The sequence below is a fragment of the Telmatherina bonti genome, assembly GCF_933228915.1.
Source record: "Telmatherina bonti genome assembly, chromosome: 16".
NCBI lineage: Eukaryota > Metazoa > Chordata > Actinopteri > Atheriniformes > Telmatherinidae > Telmatherina > Telmatherina bonti.
In genome coordinates this window covers 1,048,259-1,069,944 of record NC_136614.1, presented here as the reverse complement: position 1 = coordinate 1,069,944, position 21,686 = coordinate 1,048,259, and the positions used below count along the sequence as shown (strand labels likewise).

Sequence of the window (21,686 nt, the reverse complement as noted above, 5' to 3'; positions counted from 1 at the left end):
TACCTGTAATTCCAACCACCTGTTCTAGTCTCTGTAACAGAATGTTATGATCGACTGTATCAAATGCAGCACTAAGAGCAAGCAAGATAAGTACGGACACAAGTCCTTTGTCTGAGGCCATAAGAAGGTCATTAGTAACTTTCACCAATGCTGTCTCAGTGCTATGATGAGCTCTAAATCCTGACTGAAACTCCTCGCATAAATTATTTCTGCTCAGGTGGGCATGTAGCTGAGCTGAAACTATTTTCTCCAGAATTTTGGACATAAACGGGAGGTTAGATATAGGTCTATAATTTGCTATCACCTCTGGATCCAGCGATTGCTTTTTAAGTAAAGGCTTGATTACAGCAGTTTTAAATGATTGTGGTACATATCCTGTCACTAAAGACATATTGATAAGATTTAGTAGTGATGTATTAATTAAAGGGAAAATGTCCTTAAAGAGGCTCGTTGGGAGAGGGTCTAAGATACAGGTTGACCAATCTCAGCCAGTATGAACCAATATGTACCAATGTGTACCAACCTCAACCAATATGAACCAATGTCAACTAATATGAACCAAGATTTCCAACCTCAACCAATATGAACCAATGTGTACCAACCTCAACCAATATGAACCAATATGTACCAATGTGTACCAACCTCAACGGATATTAACCAATATGTACCAATGTGTACCAACCTCAACCAATATGAACCAATGTCAACTAATATGAACCAAGATTTCCAACCTCAACCAATATGAACCAATGTCAACCAACCTCAACCAATATGAACCAATATGTACGAATCTCAACCAATATGAACCAATATGTACCAATGTGTACCAACCTTAACCAATATGAACCAATGTGTACCAACCTCAACCAATATGAACTAATATGTACCAATGAGTACCAACCTCAACCGATATGAACCAATATGTACCAATCTCAACCAGTATGAACCAATATGTACCAATGTGTACCAACCTCAACCGATATGAACCAGTGTCTACCAACCTCAACAAATATGTACCAATGTGTACCAGCCTCAACCGATATGAACCAGTGTCTACCAACCTCAACCAATATGTACCAATGTGTAACAACCTCAACCAATATGAACCAATATGTACCAATGTGTACCAACCTGAACAGATGTGAACCAAGATTTCCAACCTCAACCAATTTGAACCAATATGTACCAACCTCAACCAATATGTACCAATGTGTACCAACCTCAACCGGTATGAACCAATGTCTACCAACCTCAACCGATGTGAACCAATGTGTACCAACTTCAGCCAACATGAACCAGGATCAACCAACCTCAACCAGTATGAACTAAGATTTACAAAACTCAACCAAAATAAACCAATATGTACCAACCTGAACAGATGTGAACCAAGGTTTACCAAGCACAACCAACATGAACCAAGATGTACTAAAATGAATAAAATAAAATGTACTAAAATAACATTAAGCAACATGAACTACCATGAAACTGTATAAATCAACATGAACGTCATCATCATCACCATCACCATGTATGTCTACATGGAAACATCAAGGAAACATCATGTATGCATGGAAACATGAATATGTATGAAAACATGTTTACATGCTGACTGGGATTAAGGTGTATTCATGTTTATTTGAAATAAAGCAGATTAATCAAAACAAAAATATCTGGTGGAGTATTAGGGAACAACATCCTGAAGGAGACTAAATCTCTGGTTTTATGGAGCTGCTGCTGTAAAGACACAGAGAGGAGGGAAAATTCCCAGATTTTATACCTCATTATAAACACACACACAGACACACACACACACACACACAAACACACACACAATCACACACACACACATGCCCAAAGACTACAGAAGAATTTTCTACTTTCATATAAAACTGATAATGGGATGTGTCCCAGCGGGAGCGGAAAATCAGGGTTCACTTACGAGCGTCCACATTCCTGCATCACACACATGCACGCTCACATGCACATACTTTCACACCTCTGGGAAGTAAAAAACCCAGAGAGATGTCTGACAGGAACACAGAAAGTCTTGGAAGTTTACATGTTTTCACAGAGCTGGAAGAGGAGGGAGGGGATGGAAATGGAACGCGTTAAAAGCACAAGGGCAGAAAAGGAGCATTTTCGAGTCTCTCACATGGAAACATGGACGCAGTCATCAATCAGACACAAACTGTGTCTAAAAAGTTGCTAATAATGCTAACAGCTGCTAACAATGCTGAACGTCTCCCTGAAACTACTTTTTACACAGGCTAATAGCTGCTAACAATGCTGAACGTCTCCCTGAAACTACTTTTTACACAGGCTAATAGCTGCTAACAATGCTGAACGTCTCCCTGAAACTACTTTTTACACACGCTAACAGCTGCTAACAATGCTGAACGTCTCCATGAAACTACTTTTTACACACGCTAACAGCTGCTAACAATGCTGAACGTCTCCCTGAAACTACTTTTTACACACGCTAACAGCTGCTAACAATGCTGAACGTCTCCCTGAAACTACTTTTTACACACGCTAACAGCTGCTAACAATGCTGAACGTCTCCATGAAACTACTTTTTACACACGCTAACAGCTGCTAACAATGCTGAACGTCTCCCTGAAACTACTTTTTACACACGCTAACAGCTGCTAACAATGCTGAACGTCTCCCTGAAACTACTTTTTACACACGCTAACAGCTGCTAACAATGCTGAACGTCTCCATGAAACTATACTTTTTACACACACTAACAGCTGCTAACAATGCTGAACGTCTCCCTGAAACTACTTTTTACACACGCTAACAGCTGCTAACAATGCTGAACGTCTCCATGAAACTATACTTTTTACACACACTAACAGCTGCTAACAATGCTGAACGTCTCCCTGAAACTACTTTTTACACACGCTAACAGCTGCTAACAATGCTGAACGTCTCCATGAAACTATACTTTTTACACACGCTAACAGCTGCTAACAATGCTGAACGTCTCCCTGAAACTACTTTTTACACACGCTAATAGCTGCTAACAATGCTGAACATCTCCATGAAACTATACTTTTTACACACGCTAACAGCTGCTAACAATGCTGAACGTCTCCCTGAAACTACTTTTTACACACGCTAACAGCTGCTAACAATGCTGAACGTCTCCATGAAACTATACTTTTTACACACACTAACAGCTGCTAACAATGCTGAACGTCTACCTGAAACTACTTTTTACACACGCTAACAGCTGCTAACAATGCTGAACGTCTCCATGAAACTATACTTTTTACACACGCTAACAGCTGCTAACAATGCTGAACGTCTCCCTGAAACTACTTTTTACACACGCTAATAGCTGCTAACAATGCTGAACATCTCCATGAAACTATACTTTTTACACACGCTAACAGCTGCTAACAATGCTGAACGTCTCCCTGAAACTACTTTTTACACACGCTAACAGCTGCTAACAATGCTGAACGTCTCCATGAAACTATACTTTTTACACACACTAACAGCTGCTAACAATGCTGAACGTCTCCCTGAAACTACTTTTTACACACGCTAATAGCTGCTAACAATGCTGAACATCTCCATGAAACTATACTTTTTACACACGCTAACAGCTGCTAACAATGCTGAACGTCTCCCTGAAACTACTTTTTACACACGCTAACAGCTGATAACAATGCTGAACGTCTCCATGAAACTATACTTTTTACACACACTAACAGCTGCTAACAATGCTGAACGTCTCCCTGAAACTACTTTTTACACACGCTAACAGCTGCTAACAATGCTGAACGTCTCCCTGAAACTACTTTGTACACACGCTAACAGCTGCTAACAATGCTGAACGTCTCCATGAAACTACTTTTTACACACGCTAATAGCTGCTAACAATGCTGAACATCTCCATGAAACTATACTTTTTACACACGCTAACAGCTGCTAACAATGCTGAACGTCTCCCTGAAACTACTTTTTACACACGCTAACAGCTGCTAACAATGCTGAACGTCTCCATGAAACTATACTTTTTACACACACTAACAGCTGCTAACAATGCTGAACGTCTACCTGAAACTACTTTTTACACACGCTAACAGCTGCTAACAATGCTGAACGTCTCCATGAAACTATACTTTTTACACACGCTAACAGCTGCTAACAATGCTGAACGTCTCCCTGAAACTACTTTTTACACACGCTAATAGCTGCTAACAATGCTGAACATCTCCATGAAACTATACTTTTTACACACGCTAACAGCTGCTAACAATGCTGAACGTCTCCCTGAAACTACTTTTTACACACGCTAACAGCTGCTAACAATGCTGAACGTCTCCATGAAACTATACTTTTTACACACACTAACAGCTGCTAACAATGCTGAACGTCTCCCTGAAACTACTTTTTACACACGCTAATAGCTGCTAACAATGCTGAACATCTCCATGAAACTATACTTTTTACACACGCTAACAGCTGCTAACAATGCTGAACGTCTCCCTGAAACTACTTTTTACACACGCTAACAGCTGATAACAATGCTGAACGTCTCCATGAAACTATACTTTTTACACACACTAACAGCTGCTAACAATGCTGAACGTCTCCCTGAAACTACTTTTTACACACGCTAACAGCTGCTAACAATGCTGAACGTCTCCCTGAAACTACTTTGTACACACGCTAACAGCTGCTAACAATGCTGAACGTCTCCATGAAACTATACTTTTTACACACACTAACAGCTGCTAACAATGCTGAACGTCTCCCTGAAACTACTTTTTACACACGCTAATAGCTGCTAACAATGCTGAACATCTCCATGAAACTATACTTTTTACACACGCTAACAGCTGCTAATAATGCTGAACATCTCCATGAAACTATACTTTTTACACACGCTAACAGCTGCTAACAATGCTGAACGTCTCCCTGAAACTACTTTTTACACACGCTAACAGCTGCTAACAATGCTGAACGTCTCCCTGAAACTACTTTTTACACACGCTAACAGCTGCTAACAATGCTGAACGTCTCCCTGAAACTACTTTTTACACACGCTAACAGCTGCTAACAATGCTGAACGTCTCCCTGAAACTTCTTTTTACACACGCTAACAGCTGCTAACAATGCTGAACGTCTCCCTGAAACTACTTTTTACACACGCTAACAGCTGCTAACAATGCTGAACGTCTCCCTGAAACTACTTTTTACACACGCTAACAGCTGCTAACAATGCTGAACGTCTCCTTGAAACTACTTTTTACACACGCTAACAGCTGCTAACAATGCTGAACGTCTCCCTGAAACTACTTTTTACACACGCTAACAGCTGCTAACAATGCTGAACGTCTCCCTGAAACTACTTTTTACACACGCTAACAGCTGCTAACAATGCTTAATGTCTCCCTGAAACTACTTTTTACACACGCTAACAGCTGCTAACAATGCTGAACGTCTCCATGAAACTACTTTTTACACACGCTAACAGCTGCTAACAATGCTGAACGTCTCCCTGAAACTACTTTTTACACACGCTAACAGCTGCTAACAATGGTGAACGTCTCCATGAAACTATACTTTTTACACACGCTAACAGCTGCTAACAATGCTGAACAGCTCCCTGAAACTTCTTTTTACACACGCTAACAGCTGCTAACAATGCTGAACGTCTCCCTGAAACTACTTTTTACACACGCTAACAGCTGCTAACAATGCTGAACGTCTCCCTGAAACTACTTTTTACACACGCTAACAGCTGCTAACAATGCTGAACGTCTCCCTGAAACTACTTTTTACACACGCTAACAGCTGCTAACAATGCTGAACGTCTCCCTGAAACTATACTTTTTACACACGCTAACAGCTGCTAACAATGCTGAACGTCTCCCTGAAACTATACTTTTTACACACGCTAACAGCTGCTAACAATGCTGAACAGCTCCCTGAAACTACTTTTTACACACGCTAACAGCTGCTAACAATGCTGAACGTCTCCCTGAAACTACTTTTTACACACGCTAACAGCTGCTAACAATGCTGAACGTCTCCCTGAAACTACTTTTTACACACGCTAACAGCTGCTAACAATGCTGAACGTCTCCATGAAACTATACTTTTTACACACACTAACAGCTGCTAACAATGCTGAACAGCTCCCTGAAACTACTTTTTACACACGCTAACAGCTGCTAACAATGCTGAACGTCTCCCTGAAACTACTTTTTACACACGCTAACAGCTGCTAACAATGCTGAACGTCTCCCTGAAACTACTTTTTACACACGCTAACAGCTGCTAACAATGCTGAACGTCTCCCTGAAACTATACTTTTTACACACGCTAACAGCTGCTAACAATGCTGAACGTCTCCCTGAAACTACTTTTTACACACGCTAACAGCTGATAACAATGCTGAACGTCTCCATGAAACTATACTTTTTACACACACTAACAGCTGCTAACAATGCTGAACGTCTCCCTGAAACTACTTTTTACACACGCTAACAGCTGCTAACAATGCTGAACGTCTCCCTGAAACTACTTTGTACACACGCTAACAGCTGCTAACAATGCTGAACGTCTCCATGAAACTATACTTTTTACACACACTAACAGCTGCTAACAATGCTGAACGTCTCCCTGAAACTACTTTTTACACACGCTAATAGCTGCTAACAATGCTGAACATCTCCATGAAACTATACTTTTTACACACGCTAACAGCTGCTAACAATGCTGAACATCTCCATGAAACTATACTTTTTACACACGCTAACAGCTGCTAACAATGCTGAACGTCTCCCTGAAACTACTTTTTACACACGCTAACAGCTGCTAACAATGCTGAACGTCTCCCTGAAACTACTTTTTACACACGCTAACAGCTGCTAACAATGCTGAACATCTCCCTGAAACTACTTTTTACACACGCTAACAGCTGCTAACAATGCTGAACGTCTCCCTGAAACTTCTTTTTACACACGCTAACAGCTGCTAACAATGCTGAACGTATCCCTGAAACTACTTTTTACACACGCTAACAGCTGCTAACAATGCTGAACGTCTCCCTGAAACTACTTTTTACACACGCTAACAGCTGCTAACAATGCTGAACGTCTCCTTGAAACTACTTTTTACACACGCTAACAGCTGCTAACAATGCTGAACGTCTCCCTGAAACTACTTTTTACACACGCTAACAGCTGCTAACAATGCTGAACGTCTCCCTGAAACTACTTTTTACACACGCTAACAGCTGCTAACAATGCTTAATGTCTCCCTGAAACTACTTTTTACACACGCTAACAGCTGCTAACAATGCTGAACGTCTCCATGAAACTACTTTTTACACACGCTAACAGCTGCTAACAATGCTGAACGTCTCCCTGAAACTACTTTTTACACACGCTAACAGCTGCTAACAATGGTGAACGTCTCCATGAAACTATACTTTTTACACACGCTAACAGCTGCTAACAATGCTGAACAGCTCCCTGAAACTTCTTTTTACACACGCTAACAGCTGCTAACAATGCTGAACGTCTCCCTGAAACTACTTTTTACACACGCTAACAGCTGCTAACAATGCTGAACGTCTCCCTGAAACTACTTTTTACACACGCTAACAGCTGCTAACAATGCTGAACGTCTCCCTGAAACTACTTTTTACACACGCTAACAGCTGCTAACAATGCTGAACGTCTCCCTGAAACTATACTTTTTACACACGCTAACAGCTGCTAACAATGCTGAACGTCTCCCTGAAACTATACTTTTTACACACGCTAACAGCTGCTAACAATGCTGAACAGCTCCCTGAAACTACTTTTTACACACGCTAACAGCTGCTAACAATGCTGAACGTCTCCCTGAAACTACTTTTTACACACGCTAACAGCTGCTAACAATGCTGAACGTCTCCCTGAAACTTCTTTTTACACACGCTAACAGCTGCTAACAATGCTGAACGTCTCCATGAAACTATTCTTTTTACACACACTAACAGCTGCTAACAATGCTGAACAGCTCCCTGAAACTACTTTTTACACACGCTAACAGCTGCTAACAATGCTGAACGTCTCCCTGAAACTACTTTTTACACACGCTAACAGCTGCTAACAATGCTGAACGTCTCCCTGAAACTACTTTTTACACACGCTAACAGCTGCTAACAATGCTGAACGTCTCCATGAAACTATACTTTTTACACACGCTAACAGCTGCTAACAATGCTGAACGTCTCCCTGAAACTACTTTTTACACACGCTAATAGCTGCTAACAATGCTGAACATCTCCATGAAACTATACTTTTTACAAACGCTAACAGCTGCTAACAATGCTGAACGTCTCCCTGAAACTACTTTTTACACACGCTAACAGCTGCTAACAATGCTGAACGTCTCCATGAAACTATACTTTTTACACACACTAACAGCTGCTAACAATGCTGAACGTCTCCCTGAAACTACTTTTTACACACGCTAATAGCTGCTAACAATGCTGAACATCTCCATGAAACTATACTTTTTACACACGCTAACAGCTGCTAACAATGCTGAACGTCTCCCTGAAACTACTTTTTACACACGCTAACAGCTGATAACAATGCTGAACGTCTCCATGAAACTATACTTTTTACACACACTAACAGCTGCTAACAATGCTGAACGTCTCCCTGAAACTACTTTTTACACACGCTAACAGCTGCTAACAATGCTGAACGTCTCCCTGAAACTACTTTGTACACACGCTAACAGCTGCTAACAATGCTGAACGTCTCCATTAAACTATACTTTTTACACACACTAACAGCTGCTAACAATGCTGAACGTCTCCCTGAAACTACTTTTTACACACGCTAATAGCTGCTAACAATGCTGAACATCTCCATGAAACTATACTTTTTACACACGCTAACAGCTGCTAATAATGCTGAACATCTCCATGAAACTATACTTTTTACACACGCTAACAGCTGCTAACAATGCTGAACGTCTCCCTGAAACTACTTTTTACACACGCTAACAGCTGCTAACAATGCTGAACGTCTCCCTGAAACTACTTTTTACACACGCTAACAGCTGCTAACAATGCTGAACGTCTCCCTGAAACTACTTTTTACACACGCTAACAGCTGCTAACAATGCTGAACATCTCCCTGAAACTTCTTTTTACACACGCTAACAGCTGCTAACAATGCTGAACGTCTCCCTGAAACTACTTTTTACACACGCTAACAGCTGCTAACAATGCTGAACGTCTCCCTGAAACTACTTTTTACACACGCTAACAGCTGCTAACAATGCTGAACGTCTCCCTGAAACTACTTTTTACACACGCTAACAGCTGCTAACAATGCTTAATGTCTCCCTGAAACTACTTTTTACACACGCTAACAGCTGCTAACAATGCTGAACGTCTCCATGAAACTACTTTTTACACACGCTAACAGCTGCTAACAATGCTGAACGTCTCCCTGAAACTACTTTTTACACACGCTAACAGCTGCTAACAATGGTGAACGTCTCCATGAAACTATACTTTTTACACACGCTAACAGCTGCTAACAATGCTGAACGTCTCCTTGAAACTACTTTTTACACACGCTAACAGCTGCTAACAATGCTGAACGTCTCCCTGAAACTACTTTTTACACACGCTAACAGCTGCTAACAATGCTGAACGTCTCCCTGAAACTACTTTTTACACACGCTAACAGCTGCTAACAATGCTTAATGTCTCCCTGAAACTACTTTTTACACACGCTAACAGCTGCTAACAATGCTGAACGTCTCCATGAAACTACTTTTTACACACGCTAACAGCTGCTAACAATGCTGAACGTCTCCCTGAAACTACTTTTTACACACGCTAACAGCTGCTAACAATGGTGAACGTCTCCATGAAACTATACTTTTTACACACGCTAACAGCTGCTAACAATGCTGAACAGCTCCCTGAAACTTCTTTTTACACACGCTAACAGCTGCTAACAATGCTGAACGTCTCCCTGAAACTACTTTTTACACACGCTAACAGCTGCTAACAATGCTGAACGTCTCCCTGAAACTACTTTTTACACACGCTAACAGCTGCTAACAATGCTGAACGTCTCCCTGAAACTACTTTTTACACACGCTAACAGCTGCTAACAATGCTGAACGTCTCCCTGAAACTATACTTTTTACACACGCTAACAGCTGCTAACAATGCTGAACGTCTCCCTGAAACTATACTTTTTACACACGCTAACAGCTGCTAACAATGCTGAACAGCTCCCTGAAACTACTTTTTACACACGCTAACAGCTGCTAACAATGCTGAAAGTCTCCCTGAAACTACTTTTTACACACGCTAACAGCTGCTAACAATGCTGAACGTCTCCCTGAAACTACTTTTTACACACGCTAACAGCTGCTAACAATGCTGAACATCTCCCTGAAACTTCTTTTTACACACGCTAACAGCTGCTAACAATGCTGAACGTCTCCCTGAAACTACTTTTTACACACGCTAACAGCTGCTAACAATGCTGAACGTCTCCCTGAAACTACTTTTTACACACGCTAACAGCTGCTAACAATGCTGAACGTCTCCCTGAAACTACTTTTTACACACGCTAACAGCTGCTAACAATGCTTAATGTCTCCCTGAAACTACTTTTTACACACGCTAACAGCTGCTAACAATGCTGAACGTCTCCATGAAACTACTTTTTACACACGCTAACAGCTGCTAACAATGCTGAACGTCTCCCTGAAACTACTTTTTACACACGCTAACAGCTGCTAACAATGGTGAACGTCTCCATGAAACTATACTTTTTACACACGCTAACAGCTGCTAACAATGCTGAACGTCTCCTTGAAACTACTTTTTACACACGCTAACAGCTGCTAACAATGCTGAACGTCTCCCTGAAACTACTTTTTACACACGCTAACAGCTGCTAACAATGCTGAACGTCTCCCTGAAACTACTTTTTACACACGCTAACAGCTGCTAACAATGCTTAATGTCTCCCTGAAACTACTTTTTACACACGCTAACAGCTGATAACAATGCTGAACGTCTCCATGAAACTACTTTTTACACACGCTAACAGCTGCTAACAATGCTGAACGTCTCCCTGAAACTACTTTTTACACACGCTAACAGCTGCTAACAATGGTGAACGTCTCCATGAAACTATACTTTTTACACACGCTAACAGCTGCTAACAATGCTGAACAGCTCCCTGAAACTTCTTTTTACACACGCTAACAGCTGCTAACAATGCTGAACGTCTCCCTGAAACTACTTTTTACACACGCTAACAGCTGCTAACAATGCTGAACGTCTCCCTGAAACTACTTTTTACACACGCTAACAGCTGCTAACAATGCTGAACGTCTCCCTGAAACTACTTTTTACACACGCTAACAGCTGCTAACAATGCTGAACGTCTCCCTGAAACTATACTTTTTACACACGCTAACAGCTGCTAACAATGCTGAACGTCTCCCTGAAACTATACTTTTTACACACGCTAACAGCTGCTAACAATGCTGAACAGCTCCCTGAAACTACTTTTTACACACGCTAACAGCTGCTAACAATGCTGAACGTCTCCCTGAAACTACTTTTTACACACGCTAACAGCTGCTAACAATGCTGAACGTCTCCCTGAAACTTCTTTTTACACACGCTAACAGCTGCTAACAATGCTGAACGTCTCCCTGAAACTACTTTTTACACACACTAACAGCTGCTAACAATGCTGAACAGCTCCCTGAAACTACTTTTTACACACGCTAACAGCTGCTAACAATGCTGAACGTCTCCCTGAAACTACTTTTTACACACGCTAACAGCTGCTAACAATGCTGAACGTCTCCCTGAAACTATACTTTTTACACACGCTAACAGCTGCTAACAATGCTGAACGTCTCCCTGAAACTATACTTTTTACACACGCTAACAGCTGCTAACAATGCTGAACAGCTCCCTGAAACTACTTTTTACACACGCTAACAGCTGCTAACAATGCTGAACGTCTCCCTGAAACTACTTTTTACACACGCTAACAGCTGCTAACAATGCTGAACGTCTCCCTGAAACTTCTTTTTACACACGCTAACAGCTGCTAACAATGCTGAACGTCTCCATGAAACTATACTTTTTACACACACTAACAGCTGCTAACAATGCTGAACGTCTCCCTGAAACTACTTTTTACACACGCTAACAGCTGCTAACAATGCTGAACGTCTCCCTGAAACTACTTTTTACACACGCTAACAGCTGCTAACAATGCTGAACGTCTCCCTGAAACTATACTTTTTACACACGCTAACAGCTGCTAACAATGCTGAACGTCTCCCTGAAACTACTTTTTACACACGCTAACAGCTGCTAACAATGCTGAACGTCTCCCTGAAACTACTTTTTACACACGCTAACAGCTGCTAACAATGCTGAACGTCTCCCTGAAACTATACTTTTTACACACGCTAACAGCTGCTAACAATGCTGAACGTCTCCCTGAAACTACTTTTTACACACGCTAACAGCTGCTAACAATGCTGAACGTCTCCCTGAAACTACTTTTTACACACGCTAACAGCTGCTAACAATGCCGAACGTCTCCCTGAAACTACTTTTTACACACGCTAACAGCTGCTAACAATGCTGAACGTCTCCCTGAAACTATACTTTTTACACACGCTAACAGCTGCTAACAATGCTGAACGTCTCCCTGAAACTACTTTTTACACACGCTAACAGCTGCTAACAATGCTGAACGTCTCCCTGAAACTACTTTTTACACACGCTAACAGCTGCTAACAATGCTGAACGTCTCCCTGAAACTACTTTTTACACACGCTAACAGCTGCTAACAATGCTGAACGTCTCCCTGAAACTACTTTTTACACACGCTAACAGCTGCTAACAATGGTGAACGTCTCCATGAAACTATACTTTTTACACACGCTAACAGCTGCTATCTCCATCCATCCGTCACTCCTTCCATTCCAGCTTCACTTGTGTTCAACCACGTTTCAGTTTAATCCTCCTATCTGCCTTCCTCTTTCCCTTCATCCCTCCATCAACAAGCTCTGTTGCCAGGCGACTAGAGGCTGTGAAACACTGCCAGTACCTGCTCCATGTGTGCGCATGTTTTCTGGCAGGGCTGAGAGCACAGACGTGCGAGGGGGGTTTACACCTGCAGAGAGCGAGTGTGATGAATGAGGTAAAACTGGTCGTCCAGGTGATGAAGCCACCTGTCCTGCTGGAGCTCGGTGTGCGTGTAGGTGCACATGCGTGGTGGTGTCAGTTAGACCACGGTAACAGGATTTATTTTGGTGTAAAATGAACGAGTGAAGCGGTGAAAGATTCTACATCATGCTGTTTCCATGACAACAGACTCCAACCAGTTTTAACCACAATGAGTTCCTGAACTCATCCAGATGTTTCTGACATTTTATCTAGGATTTTAGCGATGTCATCGGAATGTTTCCAAAATACACCTGAGCTGGCCAAGTATGACTCAAATGACCAGGTGTGCATTTACTCATCATTTAACCTTCAATCCATTCATGTTTCTGGACGTCAGCGTGTGTCCATGCTCAGATTCTGTCTGCAACCGTTTATTTCCATCCAGCCATGTTGAGACCTGTCTGCCTGCTCCGCAGCCCTTTGGTCTCCAGAATCCTCAGACTCCGGTGAGTTTTCCATCGTTTCCACTCATTGTCAAGTTCCAACTTCCACAATATCAGGACAAAAGGACAAAAGACTCAGAAAAGCGGGACAGAAGCACACGGAGAAGAGGAAGAGGAGGGGCATGAGCACCTCCAGAAGTTTCTAAAGTTAAAGAACAAAAAGAGAGAAAGAGACCGAAAAGAGTAGAAGCAAAAAGAAGTAAAAGATGGAAGGAAGGAAGAAAAAAGGAAAGAAAATGAAGACATCCCGACCAGCCCAGAGTCCAACATCGTCCTGGGGAGGATGAGACGATGGACGGAAGAAGGGATTGTTGAAAAGAGAGAAAACATTTCTGATGAAGAGGTTTATATCTCACACATGATGTCACACACAGCTGCTGCATCGCCATGACAACGGTGGAGAGACCAGGACATGAGGACACGCGGAGACGGGACGACGAAGAGGCGAGGACATCCTCCTTCCCCTCCACCCACCCCACTGGGTGTCAACAGAAACTCAGGACGGATAGATAGATAGATAGATAGATAGATAGATAGATAGATAGATAGATAGTGAACCAACCTGATCATGTCTCTGTCTGTGAACACTCCTCTGTTTTCACACTCCCTCCTTCCATCGCTACGGTAACAGACACACCAACCGCTCACATTCAGAAGTTTAGAGTCGAATCATGTGGACCAGAATCCGTCCGTCCATGACCGTATTTACATCCAACGGGTTGAGCATGTGGAGGTGTGTGTGTGTGTGTGTGTGTGTGTGTTGGAGTGTGCACAGTGGGAGAACCTACAGAAACACTGGTCTTGCCACAGGAGTAAAGCCCAGGCGTGATGCAGAGCCAGAAATAGATGGAGGGGCCTCGTTGGGGGAGGGGGAGGCACGCCGGCCAACACACACAGCTCCTCAGCAGGGACACCAACACACACGCTGTGTGTTCACTAAGCTGCTAACACACTAAAACTCAGGAATTACTTTTGTAAACTGCATGTGACTGTTTTAGATTTATTTTCTCATTCATGATCGTTTTATGTCATCTAGTTGCTTTCAGTCTCGTTTATACACCCTTACTCACATTTATACACACCCTTACACACATTTATACACACCCTTACACACATTTATACACACCCTTACACACATTTATACACACCCTTACACACATTTATACACACCCTTACACTCATTTATACACACCCTTACACACATTTATACACACCCTTACACACATTTATACACACCCTTACTCACATTTATACACACCCTTACACACATTTATACACACCCTTACACTCATTTATACACACCCTTACACACATTTATACACACCCTTACACACATTTATACACACCCTTACACACATTTATACACACCCTTACTCACATTTATACACACCCTTACTCACATTTATACACACCCTTACACACATTTATACACACCCTTACACTCATTTATACACACCCTTACACACATTTATACACACCCTTACACACATTTATACACACCCTTACTCACATTTATACACACCCTTACACACATTTATACACACCCTTACACTCATTTATACACACCCTTACACTCATTTATACACACCCTTACACACATTTATACACACCCTTACACACATTTATACACACATTTATACACACCCTTACACACATTTATACACACATTTATACACACCCTTACACACATTTATACACACGCTTACACATTTATACACACATTTATACACACCCTTACACACATTTATACACACCGTTACACATATTTATACACACCCTTACACACATTTATACACACCGTTACACTCATTTATACACACCCTTACACACATTTATACACACCCTTACACACATTTATACACACATTTATACACACCCTTACACACATTTATACACACCCTTACACACATTTATACACACATTTATACACACCCTTACACACATTTATACACACCCTTACACATTTATACACACATTTATACACACCCTTACACACATTTATACACACATTTATACACACCCTTACACACATTTATACACACCCTTACACATTTATACACACATTTATACACACCCTTACACACATTTATACACACCGTTACACATATTTATACACACCCTTACACACATTTATACACACCGTTACACACATTTATACACACCGTTACACACATTTATACACACCCTTACACACATTTATACACACCGTTACACATATTTATACACACCCTTACACACATTTATACACACCGTTACACTCATTTATACACACCCTTACACACATTTATACACACCCTTACACACATTTATACACACATTTATACACACCCTTACACACATTTATACACACCCTTACACACATTTATACACACCCTTACACACATTTATACACACCGTTACACACATTTATACACACATTTATACACACCCTTACACACATTTATACACACCGTTACACACATTTATACACACCCTTACACACATTTATACACACCGTTACACATATTATTTTATACTTATTTAAGCACAATAATTTGCATTCATACGCTACAGATCAGGGAAGAACAAAAGATGACTTTCTGTCTATTACCAAGCCAGTGTTACAAACTGCTCTTTTTTCTTCTTCTCCTTCCTTAATGATGACATTAATCTAATGTATTCCATCTTTACAATAATATTTGATGATTTAATTTGAGGAGGAGCATTTCCATCTCTGTCTTAGTCTCAGTTTCTGTCTTAGTTTCTGCCCTGTGTAACAGTCGTAAATATTATATTTATACATGTGTGCTTCACTCACTGAAAACAGTTATTATATTATAAAATATTATACAATCTTTTAATAAACAAGAATATACAAGAAGTCTAATATATTAGACGCGCACACTCACATTACTGTATGTCTTAACGAATGAATGGCCATATTTAAAATGTGATCAAATGTCCTTAAAAACTACCTATTTTACTACCAAATCTTCCTTTACACTTTTATTTACTTTTAATATTGACCATATTTTATCTTAATTTGTCTTTTTGGGTAGAATTAGGTTAGGGTTTTATTCATATGACTGTTGATTTTTTTCTGGTATCTGTAATATATAAGTATTTATATGTAAATGGTATCTAAAAAAAGACCCAAATAACTGATTTTGTTTGTTTCATAAAAACAATGTTTGTATGAACTATTTTTACCAGATTATATATGAACATTTTTGTATCTACCGAACTGATCTAAAGCTATAACTATTCAGCATCCATCAGTCTGTCTGCGTGTTCAGCTGTTTGCTTCCGTTCAAAATATGATCCAGTCCAGGCTTGTCCCGTCATGTCTCATCACGCTAAAATTACCGGAGGGTGTCCCCACGGCCGGGACGGTATGAGCCTGCGTCACAGAGGCTGCCACACATCACAGGAATTCAGTTTACTGTCACAAAGAATGACGATGGCAGCACAAAGACCGGCACATGAAATACCTGGAGGGTGGGGGGCCGGGGAAGACCAGGAACCTGGGAACACCAGCTGACTGCTTTTCTAACTTCTCTAATTATTTCCTATTTTGATCAATAGGGTTAGATATTTATTAGCTCTTGAGTTGTTATGTTTCTGTATTGAGTTGTGGCACTGTGTGTGTGTGTGTGTGTGTGTGTGTGTGTGTCAGTCAGCGCTTTGTAAACTAATTACTGAGATCGTTTATCTCATTAGGTCCTGATTGATCTCCCAGCAGTTGTACTGGCAGCAGAGCACCCTGTGAGTCTGCAGAACGTCACAGAGAGAAAGCCGATCAATATTAACGAGGGGAAGAGTTTAACTGTTACACAGTTAATTAGGGCGGGGAAGGGGGGTGTTCCTGCGTTACACCAATATCACCACGAGAGCATCTTCTCAGCCGACTGAGACTTTTTGCTGGGAGCATTTGTCGTGCACATCAGCTGTTTTCTTCATAGACACACAGGCAGAAATGATCAACCACTCTGGAAATGATGTCAGTACCAAACAGCCCAACATGTTCCATCCCGGATAAGACCCCAGAAACACGAGAGTACAACTCAACAACCTGCAGCAACAAATGGAGCAGGACATGTCTGTTTGGTAAATACTCGCTTTCCAACTACAGTCAGAAAAAACAGCGTTTGCCGTTTTCCACAACGTCCCTGGTAATAGGTGAACATGGAGCTGCTAACTTGTCTGATGAGTATTTAACACTGAAAAGCTGAATAAATTGAAATAGAATATTAGAGCCCCTTAAAAGAACCTCTTGTTTGATTGGTTCAAAGCAGCTGAACTTCTCTGACATTTTCTGCGAGTTCTCTATGACTCTACAGTGGTGTCCAGCTCTGGTTGTCACGGGCAACAATCCTGCAGGTTTTCCACGAATCCCTGCTCAAATGAATGAGTCATAGTGCTGAAGATTCATTTCATTTGACTCAGGTGTGCTGGAGCAGGTATACATCAAAAATCTGCAGGACAAAAGCCCTGGAGAACCGGCTTTGCACACCCCGGTTCTAGAGCGTCCTGAGACTCATGAAGAACATCCAGGTTAAATCCGTCAACCTTCACTCAGCCCGTCATTGAATCTGATCCAGCTCCAGAGGAAAAGTGGGATTAAAGCGGGTCACTAACGGCTGCTGAAGCTGTAAAAATAAGATCAGGAAGACGGCTGTTCACTTCAGCTTTCCTCTGACATAACAAGTCGGGAGGAAAAAGAGGCCAAACAACGAAAACCTGGATTTTCCTTCTTTTCCAAATACACACAGCTCTCTGCAGTTGCACCATTCAGCATCAAATATGCATCAAATTATATAAGAGGAGCTGTTATGTAAGAGAGCCGATCTGCTCCCAGAGCTTTCACACCGAGGCTGATGAAGCCAGAACACGGGAGGAAGAAGAGGAGGAGGAGGAAGATGGATAAATATAACTCCAGTAGCATCTCAGAGACACGGTGGGAGCTGATCTATACGGAGTCTTTTCCCAATAACGTCTCATTGATCCTGACCTGATCCTCCAGATGCTGGAATCTGTCCGAGACCGTTGACACATTTAAACATCCACAAATCCTCCGCTCGAAAAACGCCAAACACTGCAGCAACGGATGCAGAGGACTTCCAGGATCTCAAGGATCTTCCCAGAGTTCCAGGATGGAGATCAAGCAGCAGCCTGCAGCAGTTAAAAGTGAAGCCCATGAAAAAGTGTATAAAACTGCAGTTCCCCCTTCATCCACTAGGGGCTGCAAAACATAGCAAATGCCCATAGACTCCCATGTTAAAAAGACCAACTTCACAGCAGGAAAAACATGTTTACAGCAGAAATAAGCATGTTTACAGCAGAAATAAACATGTTTACAGCTGAAATAAACATGTTTACAGCTGAAATAAGCATGTTTACAGCTGAAATAAACATGTTTACAGCAGAAATAAACATGTTTACAGCTGAAATAAACATGTTTACAGCTGAAATAAGCATGTTTACAGCAGAAATAAACATGTTTACAGCTGAAATAAACATGTTTACAGCAGGAATAAACATGTTTACAGCAGAAATAAACATGTTTACAGCAGAAATAAACATGTTTACAGCAGAAATAAACATGTTTACAGCAGAAATAAGCATGTTTACAGCAGAAATAAACATGTTTACAGCAGAAATAAACATGTTTACAGCAGTAATAAACATGTTTACAGCAGGAATAAACACATTTACAGCAGGAATAAACATGTTTACAGCAGTAATAAACATGTTTACAGCAGAAATAAGCATGTTTACAGCAGAAATAAACATGTTTACAGCAGAAATAAACACGTTTACAGCAGAAATAAACATGTTTACAGCAGAAATAAACACGTTTACAGCAGAAATAAACATGTTTAGAGCAGAAATAAACACGTTTACAGCAGAAATAAACATGTTTACAGCAGAAATAAACACGTTTACAGCAGAAATAAACACGTTTACAGCAGAAATAAACATGTTTACAGCAGAAATAAACATGTTTAGAGCAGAAATAAACACGTTTACAGCAGAAATAAACATGTTTACAGCAGAAATAAACACGTTTACAGCAGAAATAAACATGTTTACAGCAGAAATAAACATGTTTACAGCAGAAATAAGCATATTTACAGCTGAAATAAACATGTTTACAGCAGAAATAAGCATGTTTACAGCAGAAATAAACATGTTTACAGCAGAAATAAACACGTTTACAGCAGAAATAAACATGTTTAGAGCAGAAATAAACACGTTTACAGCAGAAATAAACATGTTTAGAGCAGAAATAAACATGTTTACAGCAGAAATAAACATGTATACAGCTGAAATAAACATGTTTACAGCAGGAATAAACATGTTTTTTTCTAACTCGCCCGTTTAAAAGTAATTTAATCTCGAAGTTCGGCATATATAGGGGCGTGTCCTTTTGATTGACAGGTACCCGATCTCCAGCTTTAACTAAGAAAAGCGTAGAACCTTCTGTGGCATCTGTGGGGCGGTGGGCCTTTGGTCTGGGATCTCCTTCAGCCGCCCCATCCCCTTCCTTGCCTAACCCTAACCCCTTTGCGTGTGGTTGGTTGGTGCCTTCTGGGGCCGGTGGTGGCTCTCCAGTTTAAGTTGCTGGGAGCTCTGGTTGTTGGGGCGGCTGCCCCTGGCTTGTCCTGGTCCTTCATGGCCCCGGGAATGGGAGCGGTGCTTAGTGCCGCTGGTGGCTCATCTTCTGGAGGAAGAGGAAGAGTGCAGGGAAGGAGAAGGGATCTTTTTCCCTCTGGAAAAAAATCCCTTCTCCTTCCTTGCACTCCATCTCTGTGCTGGGTGGTGAGAAAAGCCGTCAAGGCGGTCTTGATCACTGCACCCGTTATCTGCTCACCTCCCAGTGTTATTCACATTTAGTCACCACAACACAAAAAAACTGACAACTCATGGACATGTTTTTGGGGGGGCGGGGCATGCCGTGTACGGTGGGTGGGGCGGCGGTTCCTCTCTCGACAGTGTGGCTACCCCCCCAATTTTAATCACAATTAACAGACACTTAATCATTCATTAGTGGGGGAGGAGGCAGGGATGATAGGGCCCTCCCACTGTCCTATTTATGTGGCATTGCTGGGGGGCTTCGGGTGGTGGAGGGTGCTGTCTGGTAGACCTGGGCCTCGGCTGGCTGGGCTGGGAAGGGGGTGCTGCTGGCCCTGGAGGGGTGCCGGTCGGCTGCATCTGTGGGGGGGCACTGAGTCTCCTGGCCTTCCTCTCACCTTTGTGTGGGCGGGGCCACATTGTGTGGGCGGGGCCACATTGTGTGGGCGGGGCCACATTGGCATGATGACTCTTCTCTGAACACGTTCCACTCTGCATGTTCTGCATGTGACACAGTCACTGAGTCGCCTGCAGGTTTATTTACTAACGTCTGGTTTTCTTCCTGTGTGTCTGATCTAGCTTGTGAGCTCTGGGTTTTCCTGATAGTTGATGGCTTCGTCCTCCCGCAGGGGGAACATGACTCCAGTGTGTATAGGTGTATGGATGTGTTTGTGTGCTTATGTACATTCATATTTTTGTATGTAGGTTGTTTTCTTTCTCATTCTTTCTTTTTCTCTTTCTCACTCTCTGTCAAAAATATTTATACAAATAAAAAATTAAAATAAGAATCCAGAATATCAAGGTTATATCTATTATGCTTCCTTTGGCAAAGTAAATTTGCTCAGCAGAATACACCATCCAGAAAATTATTCTGCTGCTTAAATGCTGGACAAAACACACACAAAAAAGAACGTAGAACAACCGCGGTTTTTAGCCGGTTAACAACGCGACTTAGCTTTAGCCCGCTTACCTCCGTTAGCTGGTTAGCTCCTGTTATCTCCAGGTTAGCTTGGTTAGCTCTTAGCTACAGAAAGCTCTGAGTTCGCTCGATGTCAATCATCCACCATGATGCTCACAGCCCCCCTCTCAGCTCCACTTCTTTGCCCATATTTGTATTTTCCGGGAGAGACGACACGCATGATGCT

General features: G+C 41.6%; 1 protein-coding gene across 7 annotated transcripts in view; it reads right to left on the bottom strand.

Moving 5' to 3' along the window:
* Positions 1 to 21,686, bottom strand: part of hivep2a (HIVEP zinc finger 2a) — a 370,802-nt gene that overhangs the window by 208,394 nt on the left and 140,722 nt on the right. For 5 of the 7 annotated variants that reach the window (XR_013771634.1, XR_013771635.1, XM_079255547.1 and 2 more), the window contains exon 1: positions 14,270 to 14,391. The exons of 1 other annotated variant lie outside the window; for it this stretch is intronic. The gene's annotated coding sequence lies outside the window, so the exon portion shown is untranslated. Of the gene's footprint in view, positions 1 to 14,269; positions 14,392 to 14,495; positions 14,511 to 21,686 lie in introns of those variants that run through there. One more of the 7 variants, XM_079255548.1, reaches the window with a different exon arrangement.